The sequence below is a fragment of the Coregonus clupeaformis genome, chromosome 2, assembly GCF_020615455.1.
Source record: "Coregonus clupeaformis isolate EN_2021a chromosome 2, ASM2061545v1, whole genome shotgun sequence".
Taxonomy (NCBI): domain Eukaryota; kingdom Metazoa; phylum Chordata; class Actinopteri; order Salmoniformes; family Salmonidae; genus Coregonus; species Coregonus clupeaformis.
The window spans coordinates 8,639,654-8,648,844 of NC_059193.1; positions in this window are offsets into that span (position 1 = coordinate 8,639,654).

A 9,191-nucleotide genomic window follows, 5' to 3' on the forward strand; every position below is an offset into this window, starting at 1 on the left:
GCCTAGACCAAATAATTGGATTTTGATTTAAAACACTATGTGTTTATTCTTATCTTGAACTTAATATTCCATTTACTTTCATTTAATGCACTCCTTAAAACAGTAGCCTATATTATGACAGACTTTATTTTAAAGAGAAAAAAACAAAAGAAGTGTGCCAAGGCTAACAAAATTGGATTTCCCTCGTCTGGGGGCTGATGACACATACAAGGTCAGTTTCTTTGCAATTACCGCGGGCAATGATCCTTTGGAAAGTAGAAATTAAAAGTTGTGGAAAATAATGGGTAAAACAATCAGCTGTAATTTTGGTAGGGATGAACATGATTATCCTATCAAAAGGGCAAGCCCAGGGGAGCTGGCTGGGACCCAGCCCTGCCCTCCACTCCGCTGCTATGGAGACTGACTGCTGCTGCTGCAGACTCCAGAGCAGGGTATGACGGCCAAGCTGTAATTGAACAGCTATTAGATGTTCTTTCATCTGATCTATGCTGTGTCCTAATAGTGGTTTGAATAGACTTTCTTTGACGTTTCATTATGTTTTCGAAGTTTATATGGCAAAATATGCTCACAATTGCCGTATATAGGACTATATTGGATAAATATAGGAGAAGTGATAGTCTACAGTTATTGTATAAAAAATTAATACAAAAAGTCTGACGATAGGCCTGTTTAGCCTAAACACGCAGCATACAAAAAAACGTTTCTCCCTGATATCTCTTTGAACAGATTTTCTAATAATGAGGTTGATGATAACAAAATAATAAACAACGATAGCTTAATAATGATTAAGCAGAATCATCCTCATCATCATATAGACCTATTTGACAGCTCTTATTCCCTGTTTCATCTAAACTGCTGCCGCCACAATGCTGTCACCTCGAGTTAGCCCAGATTATTTTCGCCAGTGGCACACCAGACACCACTGATATCTAACAATTTATAAAATATTTGTTTTTACTTGAATGTTTTGTCGTTGATTTTATCCTATAACAGAAAACCTAGGCTATTTTCATAGTGCCATGTAGGCCTGTGATACGCATTAATATTTCCCTGTGTTCCAACCTCTTGAACCTACACAATTAATTATATTGCAGCATCCGCGGGTCCTGTTGTCCCGTCGAACAGATTGAGGGGAGGTGGTGCCATAATTACAATTTCCATGTGCCTCAGTGTCCATTCTCCAAATGTAGATGTATAACGCTCGATAATTTGCATGTAAATAGTGTCTTTCAAGAGCTCCCTTTTGCAACACCCCGCGAGCTCATATAGCCTACTGCAGGCTCGCGCCTCCGTTCAGCCACTGAACTTTCGAAGAAGGAAGGGCCCATTACTTCGCGTGAATTACCGACAGTTACCTGTCAATTATCCGCGCGTTAATCACCCAAATTCAATCTCACGAAAACAGACTCTCTCTTCAACAGCAAAATGAGTCATCTGTCAACGTGAAAAACCAGTATGGTCCTTCCACAGACACCCCCAACCGCTGCAATGGTACAACAACAGCTGAATTAATAATAGGGTCATGCACCAGGCTCTGCCTGGGCTCTTCCGTCTATGGAAGTGTTCAGGTCCAGGTCAGGATCTGTTTTTTTGTGTAAGGAACATCAATTTACATTTGATTATAAAAATAGGGGAGACTGGGGATGGTTGTAACACTCTCAATATCACCAATCAGTAACAACCTAGAATCATGTGACTCACTCTGCACATGCTCAGTTTACATTTTAGTCATTTAGCAGACGCTCTTATCCAGAGCGACTTACAGTTAGTGAATACATCTTTTTTTTTATACTGGCCCCCCGTGGGAATCGAACCCACAACTCTGGCGTTGCAAATGCCATGCTCTATCAACTGAGCTACATCCCTGCCGGCCATTCCCTCCCCTACCCTGGACGACGCTGGGCCAATTGTGTGCCGCCCATGAGTCTCCCGGTCGCGGCCGGCTGCGACAGAGCCTGGATTCGAACCAGGATCTCTAGTGGCACAGTTAGCACTGCGATGCAGTGCCTTAGACCACTGCGCCACTCAGGAGTACAACCTGTCCTCAACCTTCATGAAGAAGCAAGACCCTGCAGATTTGATCTGATTTGGAGGTAAGAAAGTATTTATTTGAACCAAATGTGTTTTTGTGATGGCATCACCTGCTTTGTAGTTAGATTCACCAAACTTATATCAGGTTTATAACCAGTGTGTGTAGATATATTTTATGTAAGTTAGCAATGTTAAAGTTTAACATGTAGCTAAAATTGAAGCTAGCTAATGGCTGCAAGGGTCAGGGTTAGTTGTAACAAGCCTAAGGAGGTCTGGGTGCAGTGCTGGGAATGCAAATGATGGGCCCACCATACCTGTACCCCAGCACTACCATACCACTGTCACAACTGTGACTCTGAGTGAACATGTCCAACATTCACTCACTCACTCACTCACTCACTCACTCACTCACTCACTCACTCACTCACTCACTCACACACACACACGCACACACGCACTCACATACACACGTTTAGTTCAGATGTTGTTGTTTAGTTGGCAGATGTTGTTGTTTAGTTGAGAAGGGACCATTTAATGGAGCGTCAAAATAATACACATTTTATGATTTGTATTATAATTTTATTATTTCTGCCACACAAAATATGAAAAATTGCAATGTTGTTCTCATGTTCTCAATAAAGGCTTTCAATATTTCATTGCATGTCCTGATTTATGCATTTTTTCAAAATGTTACATTTTACCCCAAGTCCTGTTACCACTGACCATGGAGGTGGGGAAAATTGTAACATTTCACTCCTTGTATCTGAGACAGTCACACCTTGTCTGTTTGATTTAGAGAGATGATACCTATACCAATATGTAGCAGACAGATGGAAGTTGTTCCTATCACATATTGAATGTAGTAGCTCAAAGATCTCGGAGAAATCGACAAAAATGCAAAAAGTGGTATAACCATCCCCAGTCTCCCGTATGCTATTTGACTCACCCACTGTTACAATAAGCAGCATTCAAGCGGTTAGAGACTCCACATAATGATAGAATACACAGAATCCATATGCTAAGACTGTTATATGAGCAGTATTTCGAAATACATAGACTTACATTTGGTAAGATGGCTGAACCCATTTGTCTTACCATCTGAATGAATAAAAATACCAAATCTGACACTGAAAGAACAATGGTCAACATCCAATCAACATCCAATACCAAACATGAGGGGGCAAATCCTGAGAGGAGCCCAGGCTACCAGTGAGGGAGTTGGCATGGAAGACAGAGAGACTGGCATGGCTCCCTGTGAGAGTTGGCATGGAAGAGAGAGAGACTGGCATGGCTCCCTGTGGGAGTTGGCATGGAAGAGAGAGAGACTGGCATGGCTCCCTGTGGGAGTTGGCATGGAAGAGAGAGAGACTGGCATGGCTCCCTGTGAGAGTTGGCATGGAAGAGAGAGAGACTGGCATGGCTCCCTGTGGGAGTTGGCATGGAAGAGAGAGACTGGCATGGAAGAGATAGAGACTTGAGTGGAAGAGAGAGACTGACATTAAAGAAAGAGAGACTGGCATGATAGAGAGAGACTGGCATTAAAGAGAGAGAGACTGGAATTAAAGAGAGAGACTGGCATTAAAGAAAGAGAGACTGGCATGATAGAGAGAGACTGGCATGATAGAAAGAGAGACTGGAATTAAAGAGAGAGAGACTGGCATGATATATAGAGAGAGACTGGTATGATAGAGAGAGACTGGCATGATAGAGAGAGAGAGACTGGCATGATAGAGAGAGACTGGCATGATAGAGAGAGAGACTGGTATGATGGAGATAGAGAGACTGGCATGATAGAGAGAGAGACTGGCATGATAGAGAGACTGGCATGATAGAGAGAGAGACTGGCATGATATAGAGATATACTGGCATGATAGAGAGAGAGACTGGCATGATAGAGAGAGACTGGCATGATAGAGAGAGAGACTGGCATGATAGAGAGAGAGACTGGCATGATAGAGAGAGAGACTGGCATGATAGAGTGACTGGCATGATAGAGAGAGACTGGCATGATAGAGAGAGAGACTGGCATGATAGAGAGAGACTGGCATGATAGAGAGAGACTGGCATGATAGAGAGAGACTGGCATGATAGAGAGAGAGACTGGCAAGATAGAGAGAGAGACTGGCATGATATAGAGATATACTGGCATGATAGAGAGAGACACTGGCATGATAGAGAGAGAGACTGGCATGATATAGAGATATACTGGCATGATAGAGAGAGACTGGCATGATAGAGAGAGAGACTGGCATGATAGAGAGAGACTGGCATGATAGAGAGAGAGACTGGCGTGATAGAGAGACTGGCATGATAGAGAGAGACTGGCATGATAGAGAGAGAGACTGGCATGATAGAGAACGAGACTGGCATGATAGAGAGAGAGACTGGCATGATAGAGAGACTGGCATGATAGAGAGAGCGACTGGCATGATATAGAGATATACTGCCATGATAGAGAGAGAGACTGGCATGATAGAGAGAGAGACTGGCATGATAGAGAGAGACTGGCATGATAGAGAGAGACTGGCATGATAGAGAGAGACTGGCATGATAGAGAGAGAGACTGGCATGATAGAGAGAGAGACTGGCATGATAGAGAGACTGGCATGATAGAGAGAGACTGGCATGATAGAGAGAGAGATTGGCATGATAGAGAGAGACTGGCATGATAGAAAGAGAGACTGGAATGATAGAGAGAGAGAGACTGGCATGATAAAGAGAGAGACTGGCATGATATAGAGATATACTGGCATGATAGAGAGAGAGACTGGCATGATAGAGAGACTGGCATGATAGAGAGAGACTGGCATGATAGAGAGAGACTGGCATGATAGAAAGAGAGACTGGCATGATATAGAGATATACTGGCATGATAGAGAGAGAGATTGGCATGATAGAGAGAGACTGGCATGATAGAGAGAGAGACTGGCATGATAGAGAGAGACTGGCATGATAGAGAGAGACTGGCATGATAGAGAGAGACTGGCATGATAGAGAGAGACTGGCATGATAGAGAGAGAGACTGGCATGATAGAGAGAGAGACTGGCATGATAGAGAGCGAGACTGGCATGATAGAGAGAGAGACTGGCATGATAGAGAGAGAATGGCATGATAGAAAGAGAGACTGGAATGATAAAGAGAGAGACTGGCATGATATAGAGATATACTGGCATGATAGAGAGAGAGACTGGCATGATAGAGAGAGACTGGCATGATAGAGAGAGAGATTGGCATGATAGAGAGAGACTGGCATGATAGAAAGAGAGACTGGAATGATAGAGAGAGAGAGACTCGCATGATAAAGAGAGAGACTGGCATGATATAGAGATATACTGGCATGATAGAGAGAGAGACTGGCATGATAGAGAGACTGGCTTGATAGAGAGAGACTGGCATGATAGAGAGAGACTGGCATGATAGAGAGAGACTGGCATGATAGAGAGATATACTGGCATGATAGAGAGAGAGATTGGCATGATAGAGAGAGACTGGCATGATAGAGAGAGAGACTGGCATGATAGAGAGAGACTGGCATGATAGAGAGAGACTGGCATGATAGAGAGAGACTGGCATGATAGAGAGAGAGACTGGCATGATAGAGAGAGAGACTGGCATGATAGAGAGCGAGACTGGCATGATAGAGAGAGAGACTGGCATGATATAGAGATATACTGGCATGATAGAGAGAGAGACTGGCATGATATAGAGATATACTGGCATGATAGAGAGAGAGACTGGCATGATAGAGAGAGAGACTTGCATGATAGAGAGACTGGCATGATAGAGAGAGACTGGCATGATAGAGAGAGAGACTGGCGTGATAGAGAGACTGGCATGATAGAGAGATACTGGCATGATAGAGAGAGAGACTGGCATGATAGAGAGAGAGACTGGCATGATAGAGAGCGAGACTGGCATGATAGAGAGAGAGACTGGCATGATAGAGAGACTGTTATGATAGAGAGAGACTGGCATGATAGAGAGAGACTGGCATGATAGAGAGATACTGGCATGATAGAGAGAGAGAGACTGGCATGATAGAGAGAGACTGGCATGATAGAGAGAGAGAGACTGGCATGATAGAGAGAGCGCTGCGACAAAGTTTTAACTCACCGTGGAGGGGGAGAGAATCTCACTCAGTAATGAGCTTAATGAAGGTTAATGAGCTCTGCTCTGCCTCTAGATTATTAAATTAATCTGATTATATGAATGAATCATAATTAGTATAATTATAAGCTTAAACATTTTTTACAGATGAAACCATCTTTTGCTACATAGGACCCAGAACAATTATAGTGGGTATATATATGTATCATCAACTCTTGCAGTAAACATTTTCAATTGGACTTCAGCCTACACTGCATCCTTATCCCACTTACTCTGTTATAGTAATAATACTGTAGCAGCAACAACAACACTTCTTATCTTCACTATAATATCAAAGACTGGGGTCGACATTCAATCAAATCTGGTAACAGAGGGTTTCTGGGAATATAATGCAATTACAAGATTTCGTCTGCAGTTGGTGTCACAGTGTCCAACGGGGGTTTTCGTTCAGCAATGAAAGTTCTAACACTGGCTTGTGAGAAAGCTGTAACTGAGTGGATGACAGTCTGACCAGAGCCGACACGGTACCAGCCAGTCAGGTAGTTGTACCTGCCTAGCTAACGAGTCATTGCATCTAGGGGATATTTAACCTTCTTAATTAGCCATCTTTTAAGGGGTGAACCGTGAACCAACCACAGATGTTTGATAAATGATTACATTTTTACAGTGTTACCACCCAATCCATTTTTTGTATTCAAACTACCTCAAATCCCAGCTGCCCTGATGGATTCTGTTCAAATAAAATACAAAAGTAGAAATGTTGGAAAAGTACTAGTGCCCACCTCACAACAGTCACAATATGTCACCAGGGTTGGTGCGTCTAGCAGCTAGCCAAAAAACGTTTGACACACAGTGACCATTTTGATTTGTTCAAGAACAGTACGTTACAGTAGAAAGGTTCCGCCCACAAGTGCAAACAGTGCATGATGAACATTGTTTTTATCCTGGAGACCTGGTTTCAGGGTTTGATTGAATAGGACTCTGGGTCCCTTATTGTGAAAAAACACTACATAAAAAAGCAACTCAAAACACTGTCTGATTTCTGGTCAGTTTTCTCTAGAGATACGTAGTTCCAGGGAGGGGGCTGTGAACAGCAAGGCAGCAGTTTAACGATTTCAAATGAGCTCTGAGTGGTAAAAACCTGACAATACCCCATCGCGATGGCATATGACAGTTAAAATGACCAGAAATCAATATTCTGACCGGGTGTCTCACAATGATAAGACCGACCAAGACAATGTTGACTATTAAAGTTGACAGCTTGAGATATTACACAATTAGTTATGCTATTTTTAATAATCTATAATATTTCGGCTATAATTAATTAATTATACGGGTCAGATAATATCTGAGGCTGGGACGAGGTCGGAGGGGTCTATTAAGGCTGGTAATGAGAAAGGAGAAATCTAATCTAAGGACGGGGAGCTGTGAAGGAACAAATATACCACCTCCCTCCTTCAGTTAGAGAGGAGAGAGGGAGAGGAGGGAAGGGGAAAAGGAGGGGAAGAGAGAGGTATGGGCAGAAAGAGTAAACAATAGAGGGAAGTTACCAGTAAGATGAGTAAAATGAGGGAAAGAACACACACACACATAATACACACACACCTAATACACACACCTAATACACACACATAATACACACACACACACAATACACACATACATCATATACACACACCTAATACACATACATAAAACGTACACATAATACACAAACACCTAATATACATACACACCTAATACACATACATACCTGATACACACCCACACCTAGTACACACCTAATACAGATACACACCTAATACACATACATAATACACACACATAATAAACACACACACATAATACACATACACACATAATACACACACCCAATACACACACATAATACACAAACACCTAATACACACACATAATATACACACATAATACACATACACCTAATATACATACGCACCTAATACACATATATACCTGATACACACCCACACCTAGTACACACACCTAATACAGATATACACCTAATACACATACATAATATACACACATAATAAACACACACACAGAATACACACACATAATACACACATATAATACACATACATTCCTAATACACACACCTAATACACAACATGTTGCCATGAACTGAGCCAAAACCTCTTTCAGATTTCAGGAGGAACAAAGAGAGCATCAGAAAACACTGCTTTATATTGAATGTACTACTAAACCAATCATGGATAACAGACAGTACATAATGGTATATGCTGTAGAAACACTGCTTTTCTCACAGACAGACAGTGAAAAGTTAAACGTTGAAATCATCTTCTTAAATCCTTGCTCCACAGCTAGACAGACATTACTAGCGTATGGTGCACCACCCCTGTAACTGGGAGAGCTCTCCACATATTGGCTGTGATGGATTGCAATGTGCAGGTCAGTATTGTGATGTTCTGGGTGAAGGAGAGGGTTACTCCACGGTTCCCTGCAGGCTGATTGGTGGTCACTACGGCCGTCCCATGGTTGCCGCGAGGTGAGACACTTCTCCAGGAGCCAAATCATGTCTGATTTGCAGAGGTTACACACCAGCAGTCAGACTGGTTGCTCTAGTTCAGCAACAGTTCAGCCCTCCTTAAGGACTGTAGCCACTACAAACACTTACAGGTAATACTGTCTACTGCTTAACTTTTTCAGTTTGAACAGTAGAACTCACTGCTGAATAGCTACGACTGATGAAGTGTATAACAGTAGAACTCACTGCTGAATAGCTACGACTGATGAAGTGTACAACAGTAGAACTAACTGCTGAATAGCTACGACTGATGAAGTGTACAGCAGTAGAACTAACTGCTGAATAGCTATGACTGATGAAGTGTATAACAGTAGAACTAACTGCTGAATAGCTACGACTGATGAAGTGTACAACAGTAGAACTAACTGCTGAATAGCTACTACTGAAAATAACTTTGAATCATTTTCTTGGTTCAAATGGAAAAACAAGAGCCACGAAAATACAAAGTTTAGAAAATACAGAGCATTTACTAAATGCTTAAAT